Here is a 16,858-nt window from a genome sequence, read left to right as displayed (position 1 = left end):
CTTTATCGATGATACTTAGTGATGTCGAGCCAACTAAATCATAGAGAATGCATTGGTGAGTGAGAGATTTTGCATTTGAAATAGAACGTAAAGAAACATGATACACTGAACCGAGGCTCCTTAAAGTGACTGCGGCCTGAATGGATGTACAGTATATCACCATAATCGATCATAGACAGAAAAGTGGCTTCCAATACTTTTTATCTTTGCGGAGACAATAAAAGCCAATCTTCATTTAGAGTTTCACAACCAATTTGGAAATATTCATATCTAATTAAAGCTTTTCATCAATCCAAATACCCAAGTACACTAGGGAGACACACTTTCAATCATTGTACCATGAGATGTAAAAATTTCTATTATCAAAACTATAAACTTTTTTTTGGGCATTAAAAAAAATCTCTTTGCAATGACTGAAATGCAGACTTAGGTTCTACAGGAAGGTAGAGCGGTTGTCCACCAATCTCGCAGTTGTTGGTTCAATACCCGGCTTCTCCGGTCACATGTCGATGCATCCTCGAGCAAGACACTGAACACCAACCTAGTTGCTCCTGGTGAGAGTTGGCCAGCTGCGTAGCAGCTCCCCCACTGCGTAGCAGTGTGTGATTGTGAGTGTGAATGGGTGAATAAGAAGCAGTGTATAGTGCTCTGAGTGCCAACAGGTAGAAAAGCGCTATATAAGTGCAGACCATTTATTGCCTGTTCTTTAAAGGGTGCAAATTTATAGATAATTGTGTCATCCGCATAGAGATGCAATTTAGCTTGAATGTCTGGATTTAATTTATAAAAATAGAGAATAATATAAGACCTCTAGCTGGAACCTTGAGGCACAAATCTAGTTGCCTCAAGAAAGTCGGATTTGTGGCCCTCTGCCTGGACACACTGAGTCCTACCTGTTAGGTAATTTTTAAGCCATTTAATAGCATTAGAGCCAACGCCAGCATTTCTGAGCCTAACTAGAACTATTTCATAATAGACTGAATCGAACGCTTTTAAAAGCTCTACAAATTGGGTGGCACAATGCTGTTTTTTTTGTCCATCACAGCCATAGCAGCAGTGATAGCACTGTGACCACTTCTAAAACCAGACTGAAACTTACAGAAAATATTATCAGATAAACTGTTTCAAATTAACCTGAGAATCAAAAACTGAAAGTTTTGAAATGATAGTCCCTCAGAAGGATCTCCACCTTTATGTGAGGGAAGGATATATGTGGCTTTCCAAATTGTAAGTTTTAATTGTTTGATTGAAGACTTAAATGGAAAATGCATGCGCTGGGCTCAATGGCAATAATATCTGCAGCCATTTTTAAGAGGCGGGGATCCAGGATATCTGGACCTGCAGATTTTTTGTGGTCAATGTCTTTGAAAGCTTTGTAAACTTCAGTAACTGGGATTGGTTTAAAATTTTAAAAAAATCTAGTCGAGTTACTCGGATGGAAATGGTATTTATACACAAGCTGTCAGACATACACCTTGTACTAATGAAGTGTTTATTAAACTGATTAACAAAAGCTGCTTTGTCCTTTAGTTCAACTGAGTCAACTAGAATGTTCTCAGGAAGGTTTAGAATAAAATTGGCGTTCGATATAGATTTGTTTGTTTTCCAGAACTTTGATGGAATATTTAAAATTCTCTGTGACAGACTTTAAGAAAAGCCGTTAAGGTAAATTTTTTCCTAAAGGTTCCTAAATGTAGTCCAATCAGCAACAGAGTTTCAAAATTGTGGCTTGTGCCCAGTATTTAATTCTTAAATAAATTAGCTGGGATAATGTTGTTTAAAATTTAAATATGTCTTTGGGACTTTTGTATTTCTGACACAGGCGATGGCACAGTGATGTCATTACACAATATGCCAACTGAAGAGTATTAATGAGATGTATTTGTTACAATTAAATGAAACAAACTAGATTTATTTTCTGACTTGTGACTGATGAGTTGTACAAGGTTTAGAGTGTCACACAAAAATCTGAGGTCCAAGAGATGAATTCAGAATCATTTAAGTCATGTAGAATATCTGATATGGATTTGAAGGTATCTTTTCAGCAGCCAGCCACAGTGATATAAGAGTCTGTTGACACACCCACTTTAATAGCCAGGGTCTCAAACCCTTTAGCTTTAGGGACTGACAAAGAAACCGAGCTAATGAGCTTTGAATTGATATACATTGTGGCCCCTCCTCCTTTAGCTACCCTATCAGTTCTGTACACTTTGTAGCCATCAAGAAAAATTGAGTCATCAATTATAGCTTTCTTAAGCCAAGTTTCTGATAGAAACATTATGTCAGCATTTGTTGTATTTGCCCAAAATTCTGATCATATCCATCTTGGGAATGACGCCTGTTCTACTTTTTAAATCAGATGGAGTTGAGAAACAATGCATAGAGGTGATTGGCCCTGGGTAAGGCTGAACATTTCCAGACAACAACAGTAAAAGTCTGATCATAAATCGTAGTTTAGGTTTACTCGAGAATTATTTATTGAAACCTCTGTCATCTAAAAACTGCAAAAACGACTCATCTGAGATGGGGAAATATAGCCCTTTAACAGCATCAGTGTTTGAAGCCATTGAATCCACTCCACTCACCCGTGTGAGTGGTAAATCCTTAGTTGATTATGTGGTCTGTTCGACTGATAAGCTGTCTTTGAAATTAATATTAGTAGAGATTCAGAGTTGTCTGAATCGTCAAAAGGTGAACCCAGTCATACTGTTGTGCCCCTGTAGTTCTTTTATTCAGCGCTGCACAGAGTTAGCATTATGTCTATAAAGCAATACATGCTGTTGACTTACAGATATTGGGCCTGACTTTCTCCTTGGCCAAATGGTCTGCACTTATATGACCTATTGGTACTCAAAGCACTTTACACTGATTCTCATTCACCCATTCACACTCACAATCTCACACACACTCATACACCGATGGGGGAGCTGCTATACTGCTGGCCAACGTTCACCGGGAGCAACTAAGTTGGGGGTCAGTGACTTGCTCAAGGACACTTCGACATGTGACCAGAAGAGACGGGGAACAAGCCAACAACCAATCTACCTTTCTGGGGTCCTTAGAGTGCTGAGGTAATGTGGAGACTTCTGAACAAAATGCATCATCGCTGATTAACTGGAAAACGTTGTTCTTGAGAAGTAAGACTGATTCATAGCCAAATGTCATAACATAAAACACAAAAGTCACAAAACTCAGGTGTCAGGCATTGACACACACACTGTGACTGACTTGGCCGCCTTTTTGGTTGCAGAAGAAGTCCTGCGAAATTCACCTTTGTTGCATGTCTTACCCTCTCTTTTCCTGGGATTCTGCCTCGTTACAGCTAACTGTTAAATTATTTTACCCCCCAGAAAAAGCTAAACACGATAAGTGACAAACTACAGAGAGAGCTACTGTATCAGTTCGCTTGGGAGCTGAGAATGATCAGGTGAGCTGAGGTCAGCTGCAAAATATCATAAAACACTATTAATCACAGAGAGAAAACTGAAAAAAGTAAGTGTAAATTGTCTTTAGCCCAGAGTTGAAATATTGCAACTATGACACCCGCAAGACAACAGTGTATGACAATATGTCTCAATGCTTCACAATAACAACAAAAATAACATAATATGTCTTGTAGCGATATACTGCACAATATTGTAAGTAGATGGACAAATGTAACCCTTCACATCCACAACCAGTAAAGTAACTGTAAGATTCACTGTATAGTTAATATTTATAGTTCTACAAGATTTTTTTCCTGCAAACAGATTCATAATGATTGAGTATTTTTTCTTCAACAATATGGTTTGTGTAAAACATCATAAACACAGATGAACAAACAGCTACACAACCTGAGGATAAAAATCATATACATACATACATACATACATACATACTTACATACATACATACATACATACATACATACATACATACATACATACATACATACATACATACATACATACATACATACATACATACATACATATACACACACATCTACAAACACTCCTTTTTTCTTCCTTCCATTGCTGAAAAAAGCCTGACCAGTGCTTTATATCGGTGCATTTAGAGTCTGAGCAGAAAATCAGGAGAGAGCAGCATTCAGAGATAGAGAATGTAGAGAAGAAGAGGGAGGGAATACATCTTCCTGAAACCACAATACTAGGGAAACATGACTGACTGTACTGAGGAAAGAGAAGCCGGAAGGGACATGGGTTCAGTAAGTAATTATCTGATCATTCTGCACCAAGCTTCCACGTTTCCTTTTTCTGGCCTCAAGACTATTTCACATTTTATCCCAGACTTTAAGTAATTTATTCAGGAGCAGTCATGTTCCTGCTAGATTACCTGTTGTTCCTCGTTAAAACACAAAGAAATTGACACGGTTACGTTTGGAAGCAATAATGTTCAGGAATGTGTTACTAAATTCACTAAGCACAGTGAATAGGAGAGCCAGATGTTTCAATCTTGACATGGACACTGGCATTTCCGCTTTCTGCTCCAGCAAATTTACAGATCTGCCAATTGTTTTGTGATGGGGCAGAAGACAAAAGGGGAATCATTAGGAAAGCGCTTCATCAGCAAATGCTCACAAATGGGTAGACAGAAAGGTCTTCTTCACGGGCCTATAGGTAAATTTAAATAAACTTTACAATCCCAATATATGAAATTATTAATAAATGTTGTTGCTTTAATGTTATTATCAAGCCTCTGCATCCGTCCATCTTCAGCTGAAGGGGCAGGACTCATAATGACCAGTAGGGGTCACTGTGCATACATTCTATTTTCACAGAGCATCATTCCTAAACTTACATTTTTGCCTTTTCAGTGTATAGAGGTGGTAGAATTACACCAGCTCAGTGCACACGGAGCACCTGCCTAATCATATTCTGTACAGGTACCACTTCAGTTTCTTAAAACTGAAACACTTAAAACTGAGACTTCTGTAAAATGTACTGTTTATGCCATGTTATCATGCAAAAGGGTACAATTATGGCAAAGGAAATTAGAATAAAAACATAAGGACAAACATCTCTGTTGCTACTGAGACTCCAGAAAGGTCAGCTGGTAAAAGTGGAGCAGAATTTACCCACTTTATGACCTGACATGGTTTATCCATAACAGCAGAGCAGCATTTCTTTGTTCTTTCAATAAATATATGAATAAATAAATATATGATCTGCATCTGCAAAAAGCTACTAGTAGTAAAAATTACAGTACAAATTACAGTATTGCTCTGTAAATTGTAATGTAAAGGTAAATAAAATTGAAACACTCCTGTAAAGTATTTTGTAGGTACTACTTCAGTAAATGTACTTAGTTATTTACAACTTCTGTCTATCAAAAATTAATGTACACAGTATTATTAACAACTTGCTTTACTGCTTTATGTTCAGTTTTTAAGTAATTGTCAGAGTCAGTATTTCCATGTTGCACTTCAGAAGGAATATCATTTCACACCTGGTGGACCTCAGTGTGAAAGGGCTCAAACACATCGGCCTGACAGTCACACAGATCAGCCATAACATTAATACGAAACACGATACAGAAAGAGAACCAGCTCGATGAGGAACAGATTTTAACACAAAACCTGGTTTGTATTCCTCTCAACAGCATCCTTTAATCCGACTCCCGTTCCTCATACATTTCTTTCTTTACTTTTGTCTTTATTCGTTCTTATTAATTTCTTTTACCATTTATGTAAAGCCGCACTCCACTACTGACCTATTGTGGCAGCAGCACTCACTGAGGAGACATCTTTCTGAATTATGTCAAAGTCAAAACACGGACACCAACTCACCAAGAGAAAGGCAGGGAGAGCATGGTGGAAGCGACCAAAAATTTAAAACTGCGTCACGTCTGCTTCACATTGTTTATAAATGCTTGACTGGACTTGTCATGGCTGCTTTTCTGACATGTTATTCAATGTGCTCAACCCATCTCTATACGCAAGGCAGGAATTAAAATCTACAAGAGCCTCAGTGTCCACACACATTACACAGATTGACACAGATCCATATGGATAGCACCAAGAAAGAGAAACAATGTGAAGATTTACATCGTCCAAGCCTAGAGTCTGATGAAACTGTTATTTCATTAGTAAAACAGAATAACTGACATTTTTTCCAATTGATTCGATAGATGTTATTGTTTTCCAAAATGTGGAATTATAATATAATATAATTATATATATATGTGTGTGTGTGTGTGTGTGTGTGTGTGTGTGTGTGTGTGTGTGTGTGTGGTTTAGTTACCACTTAAATGTTCTATTTTATGGATGGAAATAAAATCATCAGATTTTTGTTATAGTGGAAGTCTGAGGAAACGCGTGCACAAACATCCAAATGTCCAAAGCATTGACTCTGTCTATTAGTCTGTAGCTGAGACAAATTGCAACATGTCCATGTCCAATAGGGCGGACATTGGAATGTCATTGATAATCGATGTCGTCACGTTTTTTCACCCTTTTTGTGATCAGTGCAGTTTCATGGTTCAGTGCACTTTATCCAAAAACCATCAATCTGAGATTCATTATATATATTCTGTCGACTGGAAAATCAACAATAGACTGGAGCTGATCTCAGCTTTCACTGGATAAGAGGCTGGTTACACCCTCTATTACAGGGCCACCGAGAAACAGACAACCATTCAGTTAAATTAAATACTGTTTATATAGCACCAATTCACAAAATGATCTCAAGGCACTTTACATAATAAAGTCAGGACTATATAGATTTTGAACATAAACCCAACAAATCACCCTGGTGCAAGCACATAGGGAACACTGGAGAGGAAAAACTCAATTAAATTGAGAACCAGACTCAGGCAGGGAGGCCATTGGGCTTGACTGGTTTGGGCGAATGGAGAGAGAAAAGAGAAGAAGAACAAAAAGCGGGTTGGTTGGACCAGTAACTGCACATTGGAAACACACTGCACAAATGTATAGAAAGAGAAAGAGAAAGGGGGGAGGCACAACTTCAGGAGAAAGCAGACTGGAGGTGGGTCCCGTAGCAGTCTAATCCTATAGCAGCAAAACTGAGAGCTAGTTCAGAGTCACTGAGGCAGCTCTAACTATAAACAAGAAGGGTTTTAAATTCTGTTCTGGATTTTAAGTGAAGCCAATGAACATACGCTAATGAAGAGAAATATAACTTTCTTCCATTTCAGGTGGTGGGGGGCTGTTCTAGAGAGTTGTTTTATGTGTGAGTTAAAGGACATGTTCTTGTCAATAATAACCTCAAGTTTCTATCCATCATCCATTGTCTTCTGCTTATTCAGAGTTGGGGTGTGGTGGCAGCACGTGGTGTAAGGCTTTCAAAATGTCCGTACGTGACCTTGAGTATCCTGAGATACCCAGTCAAGATTAAATCTATAAATTAACCACATGAGCTTCAATAAAGAGGCCACCACAGTCAGCATGGGTTAACTGCCGTAACAAATATATAAAAATATATTATAAATATATAATAAAAATAAAACAAGATTAAATCCTAAAATTAAAAAGGAAAATAAGAAGGCAGAAGTCATACTATGGCTGGGAGACCAACCAGCCACTGGCAGGGGGCTGGGAGTATCCAAAATCTGAATTATCCACACAACAAACCAAAAATCATATAAAAAATAAAACATGCAGTGTAAAAGTGAGTATAACTCCCAGTATACCAACCATACCCATGGCTGGAGGCCCAGCCAGAAATAAGGATTAAAACTCAACCAAATCCAAAACAACCTAAGAAACTAAAACCATAATGTAGGACATTACCATACAAAGACAGTCCGTGCCACGACTGTTGTAAAACAATACCTCTGGGCATTTAAGCCCCTGCTTTTGCTACATACATTAAAATACAAAACACAAAAATGTAAAATATAACTTATTAAAACCACAAGCAAAGGCAGTAACAGCAGAATGAGCAGCAGCCAGCTTCCCACACCTGCTTCACATTTCTCTCTTAATCAGTTTGTCTGTTCCATTCATTGGCCGCTGCTCCTCTCCCCGTCCCCACCACCCCTACCTGAGTCCAAGTGTCTACCTGCCACACCTGGAAAGTGCTGATGTCCCCCCAGGTCACCGTTTGAACCACATCGTGTGCAAAATGATGACATCTCTCACATCGGTTACACAAGAACTGGATGACTCACAACAATAGCCCAGGCTTACCTATGCTCCTGCAATATCCCCCACAGAACCCACGACGGACACCATCATAATCTTCATCCTAGTCCACAAAATACATGTAGACTGGATGGGTATATACCCTTGACCCCTCCAGTAGTCCTACAAAGCTAAAGTGCCTATTTGGTTAGACAGAATATTTCTGGGATTTTTAGGAATAAACACAACAAATTCAGTCTGAATTTAGAAAAAGGAAATTACAGGACATCCAGGCCTTTAGGTCTTGTTTGGCCATGCTTGAAGTTTGACGTGTATAAAGGGAAAGGTAGCAGTTCTAGAACAGAGCCCTGTGGAACTCCATGACTAACTTGAAACATGAAAACATTTGACCATTTTGACAGCTAAGATTAAACTAGTCCAGTCTAGTGCAGCTCATTTAATCCCCATAACATTTTTTAGTCTTTGTAAGGAAATATTTTGTTCTGTGGTCTCAAATGCAGCACTAATATCAAACAGGACGAGTATAGAAATTAGTTCATTTCCAGAAGCTAAGAGAAGATCATTGGTGAATTTCTCCAGTGTTGTTTCTGTATTATGATGAACTCTATGATGAACTCTTGGGATGAAATCTTCAAACAAGTAATTTCCGCATAGGTGGTCACATGATTGCTTTGTGACTTGTTTTTTAATCATACGAAGGGGAGTGTACAGTGCTGAAAAGGAACTTAACCTTGTTCTTCTTTTTCCAATAAATGGCGAATCAAATGCAGTTCTGGTGTTACCGAGGCTCTTATACAACAACAGCAACAACGAACACAGTCAATGGGAACAAGAAGTGACATAAATCAGAATAACTCTGCCAAAACCAAAAAAGACGGGCAGCCCCAGCTCCACCACTGGATCCAACATGCAATGAACCTCACAAACCAAAATGTGAATAAGCATCATCACGTTAATGCCAGTGGCACACGCGCGCACACACATATACACAGTGTTACACAGTGGCCTACCCAGACCTACTTGCTGCTCAATCTGGTACTTTTTTTCTGGTACTAATTCTTCCTTGAAGCACTGAAAACTATTGATCTCTATCCGCACAAGATTGCATGGGCTAGGCTGAAACAATCACTTGAGTCACAAGAGTCATGTCTTCACTGGGACAGGGAGAAATGCTTGACCGAATAAATAAAACCAGAGACAGACCAATATATGTTTGTGATTTCACTGTTTGGAAGCTGGTGAGAGAAGTAGGAGTGAACCAATTCAGTAGAGTTGCAGGCTGCAAATACAATACAATGGACTAAAATGGCACTGATGTGGATGATGATGATGATGATGATAAAACGATTGTAATGACAGTAAAAGGCTATGGGTAACTTTAGAACCCTGTCATTAGTTTCTGTTGCTTTGTCAGCTTGATTCACAAAATTCCTTGTTAAGATAAAAATATTTATTATTGCATCTTTAAACCAAAACCTCCTTTAACCTTAAATCATACTGATTTGTCCCATGGCAGTGGTCTCTCCCTCTGTCTCTGCAGCCTGGATTCCTCATGTCTAACTTTCCATATTGTGGCCAAACAGTTCATAAAGTCAAACAGATGTTTATATTTTGTCAGAAAATCTACTTCTGCTCCTATATTTTATCTTTCAACATGTCTGCCTGGTGCATTCTTCTTAAATTTTCTTTTTCCCTCTGTTGTTAACCCTCTGCATCTTTTGCACCTTTTCCATAAAACGGGCCTCCAAATATGTACGATTGACATCTGTTGTTTTAATCATTTAGAGGTTCAGTACCTGGGTTATGTATTTAAATACTTCTTTTCTACTCAGATCGAGCCAAAGAACAAATCTATTCAGTTGTATCCTCAGGCAGAAAGTGTTGTGCTGACAGAAAATGCACTGCAGCACCATCAAAGACATCAGCAACTTTTTCATGAGAAGCTACTAAACATCTCCTTTGATGCTGCCATCCGTGATCACTGTCAAACTTTCTCTAAACAGAAATCAAATGTCATTATACAAACTGACATTTTTTTTTTGTTGTTTACTTACGGTACTGCAGTACTAGTACTGATCCTTACTGATCCGTACTTTCTACACTCAGCCTGTGTGGGGTGTAAAACATCCCCTCTGTGTTTCATGTACATTGATGCACCTGACAGCCTGCGAAAAAAGGATCTCAGTTTAGTGAGGACAGGATTATATGCTACAGCACAGAATCCCATTTCATGAACCATCAAACAGCAGAAGTGCTCTGGGCAAGAACACATCTCCCCAGGACCAGCTGCAATGTTAGGGAACCTCAAAGGGGCTAAAGTGAGGTGTTCTAACTACTGCAACATCTGTTTTCGACAAAGAAAAAAAAAACACAGGCATTTTTCAGGCACTCATAGGCAGAACAAGGAGTCAAAATAGATTTCGGTTGAGATATTAGTCAAATGATGACGTACTGATACTCACACTCGATCAACTCATTTCCTGTCACCAAACCACTGATAAGTGGACCAGAACTACTGCTCAACCAGGATCCTGTTACTAAACATCATGCTGTCATGTGCAAAAGTCAGGACCCTCTTATTTTGGAAATGGCAAAAACATATTTTTATCATATAATATTTGATGCACAATTACAAATGTTGCTACGTCAGAAATGAACTACAATTATTTTTTTCATTCACTGATCAAGGGGGATGCAAACTTTCGCACTTTTCAATGTTTCATTATTTTACTATAACTTTTATTTCTATAAAATCCTTGACCATTGTCACTTCTGATGATGAACTAGTTGAATGTACATTGTTACTGTAGTAGCTGTAGGGTTAAGTTTGCCTCATCTTTCAATTACTGCACCCCCTGCACCGCCCCCATTGCAGTCCCCAGGCACACTGTTAATGTTAAAATGCTCTGTTCTCTTACAATTTACTCACGTCTAAGAGACGTCTGAGAGCTGACCTAATCACCAGACACAGGCTGTAAAACTGCATGACTAATCCCCTCTCCGTTTTTAAATGCAAAATCAGCATGAGAACACAACTTCAGATGGAAATTGATACAGTTTGAATCCTGTCATAGTTGAATCGTCATTCATCTGTGATTTTATTAAACTATTGATGATCAGCTATTACTTCTTTGCCCTCTTCCAATTAAGTTCAGCTCTATTAATTAGTACAATCTGCAACTTAATCATGTCCATCTTAGCAATTAAGAAAAAAGCTCTAGATAGGAAAAGATCAGCATATTAACATCATGAGTGTCCACTGACATAAACTACACATTAGGTCACGTTTGCATTCATTTTACCATCTCCAATTTGATGCTATGTTACGTTTAACCAGTAAATGCAGCAAGACCAGAGAAGGCATCATAGGTTAGAAAAGCTCTGTGTGTCATCATGAGGACATGTGTGTGTGTGTGAGTGAGTACAGGCACACTGCGGCTACACTTCCCTTGATTCTCTTTAATGCTGATGCCAAAAGGAAGCCCTCATTTGGCACACACACTCAGGACTGTCACAGTCATGTACTCATAACACCCCGGGAGACTGAATGGTAAACGATGAAGGCTTTTATAGCCCTTTTCTACCTATTGGTACTCGAAGCGCTTAACACTGCAGGTCATTCGCCCATTCGCACTCACAGTCACACACACACACTCACACACCGATGGCCGAAACTCACCAGGAGCAACTAAGTTGGGGAACAGTGTCTTGCTCCAGGACACTTCGACATGTGAACGGAGGGACTGGGGATCAAACCAACAACTGGCGGACGACCGCTCTACATCCTGCGCCACAGTCACCTCAAAAGAAGAAGCCACTGCATCATAATCAGTTTGCTGGCACACAGTGTCAATATAGATAGAAATAGATATAAATAACATATTTGTTAATACACATAAAATGAAACAGTGGAACACCTGTGTGTGAGATGCCTTTAAGGGCAAACAGGAGCAATGTGCTACTGACGTGATAAGAAGATGTTAGGAATTCCAGCTGTGCTCTGTTTAAAAGATAATCATCATCCATAAGAGGCCGTAATGCGCAAAATTTCGCTGCACACTGTCCAACCACTTATCAGCACATTCTCACTGACAGTGATGATAATAATAATACGTACCAACAGATATTGTATACCCCAGTGGTTTAAAAGCTAACAGGACAACACAGTTACATCTGAGCACTGAGCTCTGCAGACTCTCATATGCATGGGCCCTTTACTCTTGCTGGCTCAGCAGATTCGACTTGCAAGCTCTCCCTTAGAGCTTTAGCTGCTTAACAAAAGACTCATCATCTATCTGAAGATGAATTGCAATAAAAAAATGTCTCGGTGAACAAATAGAGTGAAAACTACACGCCAGGTCAATCACACCTAATTTCAATCTACTTCTCTTTTTGTGGGAAATGTTAACTTTTTTGAATTCACAAATCTCCCACTTCTAATCAATTTCTACACATCTACATCATAACCTTCTGAAGAAAAGTGTTTTGGTATTCCCTCTGCAGAGCAAAAAAAAAATGCCTGTATCACTTTCTATCATCGCACACATTTATTTTTATTATGTAACATTATACTGCAGCACAACAAGGGGCTACGCACCAGGCATGAGCTGTTACCGGCAAAAAAAAAAAAAAAAAAAGTTCCATTCAGGCAGATTTGCTATTACTGAAATACTCTCTGCATTGCAATGACTGGTAAGACACTAAGACCGTCTGCTCTAATTACCCCTGAGCCATTAATTCTCTCGTTCTCTCACTGCAGAGATTTTTTTTTTCCCACATTCAGGCAAGATGTGTGTAATGAGGCTAGGTGCCTCTGTGACAACCTGGCACGCAGCAAAGCCCGAGTTACTGATGAGGCTGCTCTGGAACGAAAGGAAAAAAAAGATGCCACTTACCTTGAAAAAAGAGATGTGCTGCTTCCTAAACAAGGTGTGGAAGCAGATAACAGGGTCAGATATTCTCTCGACAGGATAAAAAAACAAATCTTAATCTGCACTTTGGTTCATCCCACTCTCAGAAGACGCTGCAGAAAACCCTTATGGCTGGCAGGTCCCAGATTCACCTGGGTTGTTTCCGTCCAAGATCCCCCCCCCACCTTGACACTCACAAATAGGACTTTTCGGGGCTAAAGATGCTGCTGAGGTGTACTCAGGTCAGGCAGAGAGGAGTGGAAACTCTCATGCAGATTAACATTGTTCTAACACACTGAAATCAGCACGAGCATCAGAGTCAGTGCGGTTCCACTGCTGTATTTCCCGGCACTGTTCGCTCATTGGCTGAGGAGCTACTCAATAAAATCCCTCCTTGTCATCAACTGGGTATGGGAGGGGTGGGGGGGTAGATTTTCGGTGGCGCACTAACAACTGTGCTCCTCCTCTTTTCTTCCTTGCTCCATCACTTTTCCCCCCCAGCACTGGCAGACAGGGAGTGCTGAGCTTTGAGAATTAGACGCAGGAGGGAAGAGGAGGCAGAGGAGAGCGAGGGGGTGCAAAAAGCAAGGAAATCAATGAGCGGTGAAAGGAGAAGTAAAGATGGTAACCGGCAGCCTGCAGTGGCTCTCACAGAGCTTGATTTTAGGTCGTGTTCCCTCCCTGCTGCAGGAACTCTGCAGGAACCGGAGTGCAATGAGGTGTGAGGACCAGAGAGGGGAGGAGGTGGAGAAGAGAAGGGAGGAAGGGTGAGGTGGTGGTACAGGTCTGCTTGGGCTGGTTTTGCTGCAGTAAAGAGGCAGGAAGAGCACAGATGGGAAGTTCTTTTTTTCTTTTCAGCAGCAGTTGTCACTAAACTCCAGCACACTCACTAGTTCCTCCCGTCCTTGCTCACCTAACGTGTAAGCGGTGAATCATTTAAATAAGTAGGTGGGATGAGCTGGAGGAGGTCAGAGTTGGACTCATTAAAAACTGTAAAACTCAAGCAGGAATCAGTCTGTAGGAGCGTGCGCCCAGCATTTAATGGGGAATGAGTTCAACACCTTGACACTTGACATGTTTTGTGGCAATTTATTTAAGGATGATTCAGTTTCTGTTGTTCTTCTTCATTCCCTTCTGCTTTAACAGTTCACTGCCTCAAATTGAATTGAATTGATTTGCTAAACAAAGTCTTACTCTGCCGCCTCAAATCAATAGACACCAGACTTTCTGAGGCGGACAGTTGGAGAGCGCTGCATCACATCGTCACTGCGGGTTTCTCCAGGGAAATTTATACAAGACGTGGCTGGTTTGGGAGGAATGTTGTTTAGCAGCGCCACTACTGAGACGCATAAAACAATACAGGCCTTTTCACCAAACAGGCTATAAATCAGTGCCAAATGCCGCCTCAAACCGAACTGCACAGTATTGCCGCCTCATGCCGCCTTAACTGGCCTGTCGTAGACAAATGAAAAGTGTGCTCAGACAGTCTGGCACGCTGATGGAGCAGCGCAGCATTTGTCAATGAAAAGCAACGGCAGGGCAGTGGTGTGAGTGCCAGTTTGCCCATTACACTTATTAAACCTCCCGGGAACGTTGCCAAAACCTCTGCGGCAACTAGCAGCCAGGCTCCCTTCAAGAAGGACACACTATTTCATTGCCTTTGGCGTTACCCTTGACGTAGCAGTGATCAGGCATCGCTCCGCGCATTCCCCAACTATTAGAGAGAAACACAACGTGAGTCAGAGATGCTGCATCACTACGGCCTCCTTCCTTAATATGAACTTTCCATCCCTCTATTACCACTTGGAGGTTTGGGGAGTCGTATGAGGAAAGTTTTGATACGATTCAATTATTAAGCCAAAGGGTTTTTTTGTCTCATGTGGAGGACATTATAGCAATAAATCATATTTGATGAAACAGACGTAATTCAGCATGAGGATTAGAGGTGGAAAATGTGCCTGAGGCAGCTGTGTGGCCCTGGCTTCATAAAGGTTGAACCATTCAGTCTAACATGAAATAAGATAAAATGAAGATGGAGTAGTGACACAAGGCAGAGCACAAGAACACAGCCACGCTCCTAGCCGATTGAAGCATTTACAATTACCCCAAACACTGGAAAAACAGCAAAGTCTGGACTTGTGAATAAAATGAAAGCCTCTTTCATCCAACTATTAGAAAAACGTGTGTGTGTGTTGTGTGCAATGTATTAACATAACATGGTTTTACACATGCTGACCTTCAAAGTTACTGTGAGAAACGGAATTGAATGATGAAACCTAATATTGGTTTTCATTGAAGGTTAGACACTTTTCGGTGCAGGACCTAAATTAGACAGCAAGTCTCTTGCTCCGTGGCCCTATTGCAGCATGTCAGCACCCAGGGACCAAGCAGAAGTAGGCCTGAGCCCTATTATGGCTTCTAGCCTACAGGTTGAAGCTTAGCTACGTAAATTGTACAAGCAGCCCAGAATGGCAGAGAGATGCACCATTCATCAAGTAGGCAGTCAACTGATCTTTCTCAGTCTTTGAAGTGTACATCTTCCTTTGGGGCGTTTTCTGGTGATAATTTATGTGTTTATATGTTACATGTTATCCTCCCATTTCAGGGGGCCTGCACGTTATTGCTTAACTGTAACACTAGAGGATGCCACACTTAAAGAGTCCGATTCTGCTTTTTGGCCCAGCCTGCAGAGGTGGGAAACCTGAAATGCACTACACTTCCTTACCGTTTCTGTACAGTAATGAGAAGGACTGTGCTATTTGGAAACATGATTACTGTACAAAATCTGTTACCCAAAACCTGATTAAATATACCAACAATGGGGATGCGAGGGAGGAAAACAATGTATTTATTTCATTTAAATATGGATAACACCTCCTTTAGTTTGACATCTTTATCTTTTATTTTCATGTCCCTTTGAGTTTTAAAGCTAATATAGAAGCACATTTGCCTGTAGAGCCAGTTGGGCCCAAAATAACCTGAGCAAGATGGAGCACCAAGGCTAATTTTGTCAGCCTCTGTGTGAACCCCTGCGTCTATGTAACCTGGATATATTTGGCACCCTGCCCTGTATCACTATTCCAGTAACTCCAAGACCAAATAGTTACAAGATCAGTATTATAGACTGGTATTATTATTATGGAAGTCCTGGCACACTTTGATGTACTCTTAGGCCCATATGAGCCTAATGAATAGTGCTGCTGTCTCCAGATTTGCACTGGTTTGCTGCCAAAAAGTCTTCATGCATTTAACAGCTGACTGAAACTGTAGTAGGAAGTAATTAAATCAATCTGCAGATACAGTAGCATTCTGGCTTTCTGGTCTGTCCTATCAGAAAGAAAAAAGGTTTTCTTCACCGTAACTCTGACTATGCTTTTATTTTGTAAAAAAAACTTCACTAGTTATAAGGAAAACAGGACTTTCTCATGGTGAATGGCTCAGTATAAAGTAAATAATTATTCACAACTTGATAATTATTTCAAATATTAACCTTCAGTCATGTTGACCTGTTTGCATTGTCTTTGGACACAGTTCACAGTTTGGCAGCTGAGCTGCTCCACAATGACCAAAGATGGCCTAAATTATTCCTAAATTATCAATAAAGTCCACACCTCTTCCTAAAAACCACTATAAATAATTAAATAAATTATTTGAAATATGAAATAAATCCAAAATTTCGGACTCTGAAAATATCTGAAAATGCTTCTCAGTAGGTCTCTGTATTTACCTCGTGTAAAGTGTACATGCATGATCACTTTTAATTGTCCCTGTATTAATGCATTATATTTATTTTTTACAAAATCAACCTACAATTAGACTTAATCATCATAGTAGAGAGTTATTC

General features: G+C 40.0%; 1 protein-coding gene across 3 annotated transcripts in view; it reads right to left on the bottom strand.

Moving 5' to 3' along the window:
• The window catches only part of LOC137127701 (synaptotagmin-2), a 33,294-nt gene extending 19,615 nt beyond the window's left edge, over window positions 1-13,679 (bottom strand). The window contains exons 1-2 of one of the 3 annotated variants that reach the window (XM_067505023.1): window positions 13,000-13,679; window positions 11,784-11,904 (exon numbers count right to left, since the gene is read on the bottom strand). The gene's annotated coding sequence lies outside the window, so the exon portion shown is untranslated. The remainder of the gene's footprint in view (window positions 1-11,783; window positions 11,905-12,999) is intronic. The other 2 variants (XM_067505021.1, XM_067505024.1) reach the window with 2 other exon arrangements.
• Between the last annotated feature and the right edge of the window lie 3,179 nt (window positions 13,680-16,858).

Source organism: Channa argus, chromosome 5 (genome assembly GCF_033026475.1).
Source record: "Channa argus isolate prfri chromosome 5, Channa argus male v1.0, whole genome shotgun sequence".
In the NCBI taxonomy this organism is placed as follows: Eukaryota; Metazoa; Chordata; class Actinopteri; order Anabantiformes; family Channidae; genus Channa; species Channa argus.
This window is presented reverse-complemented; position numbering and strand designations above follow the sequence as displayed.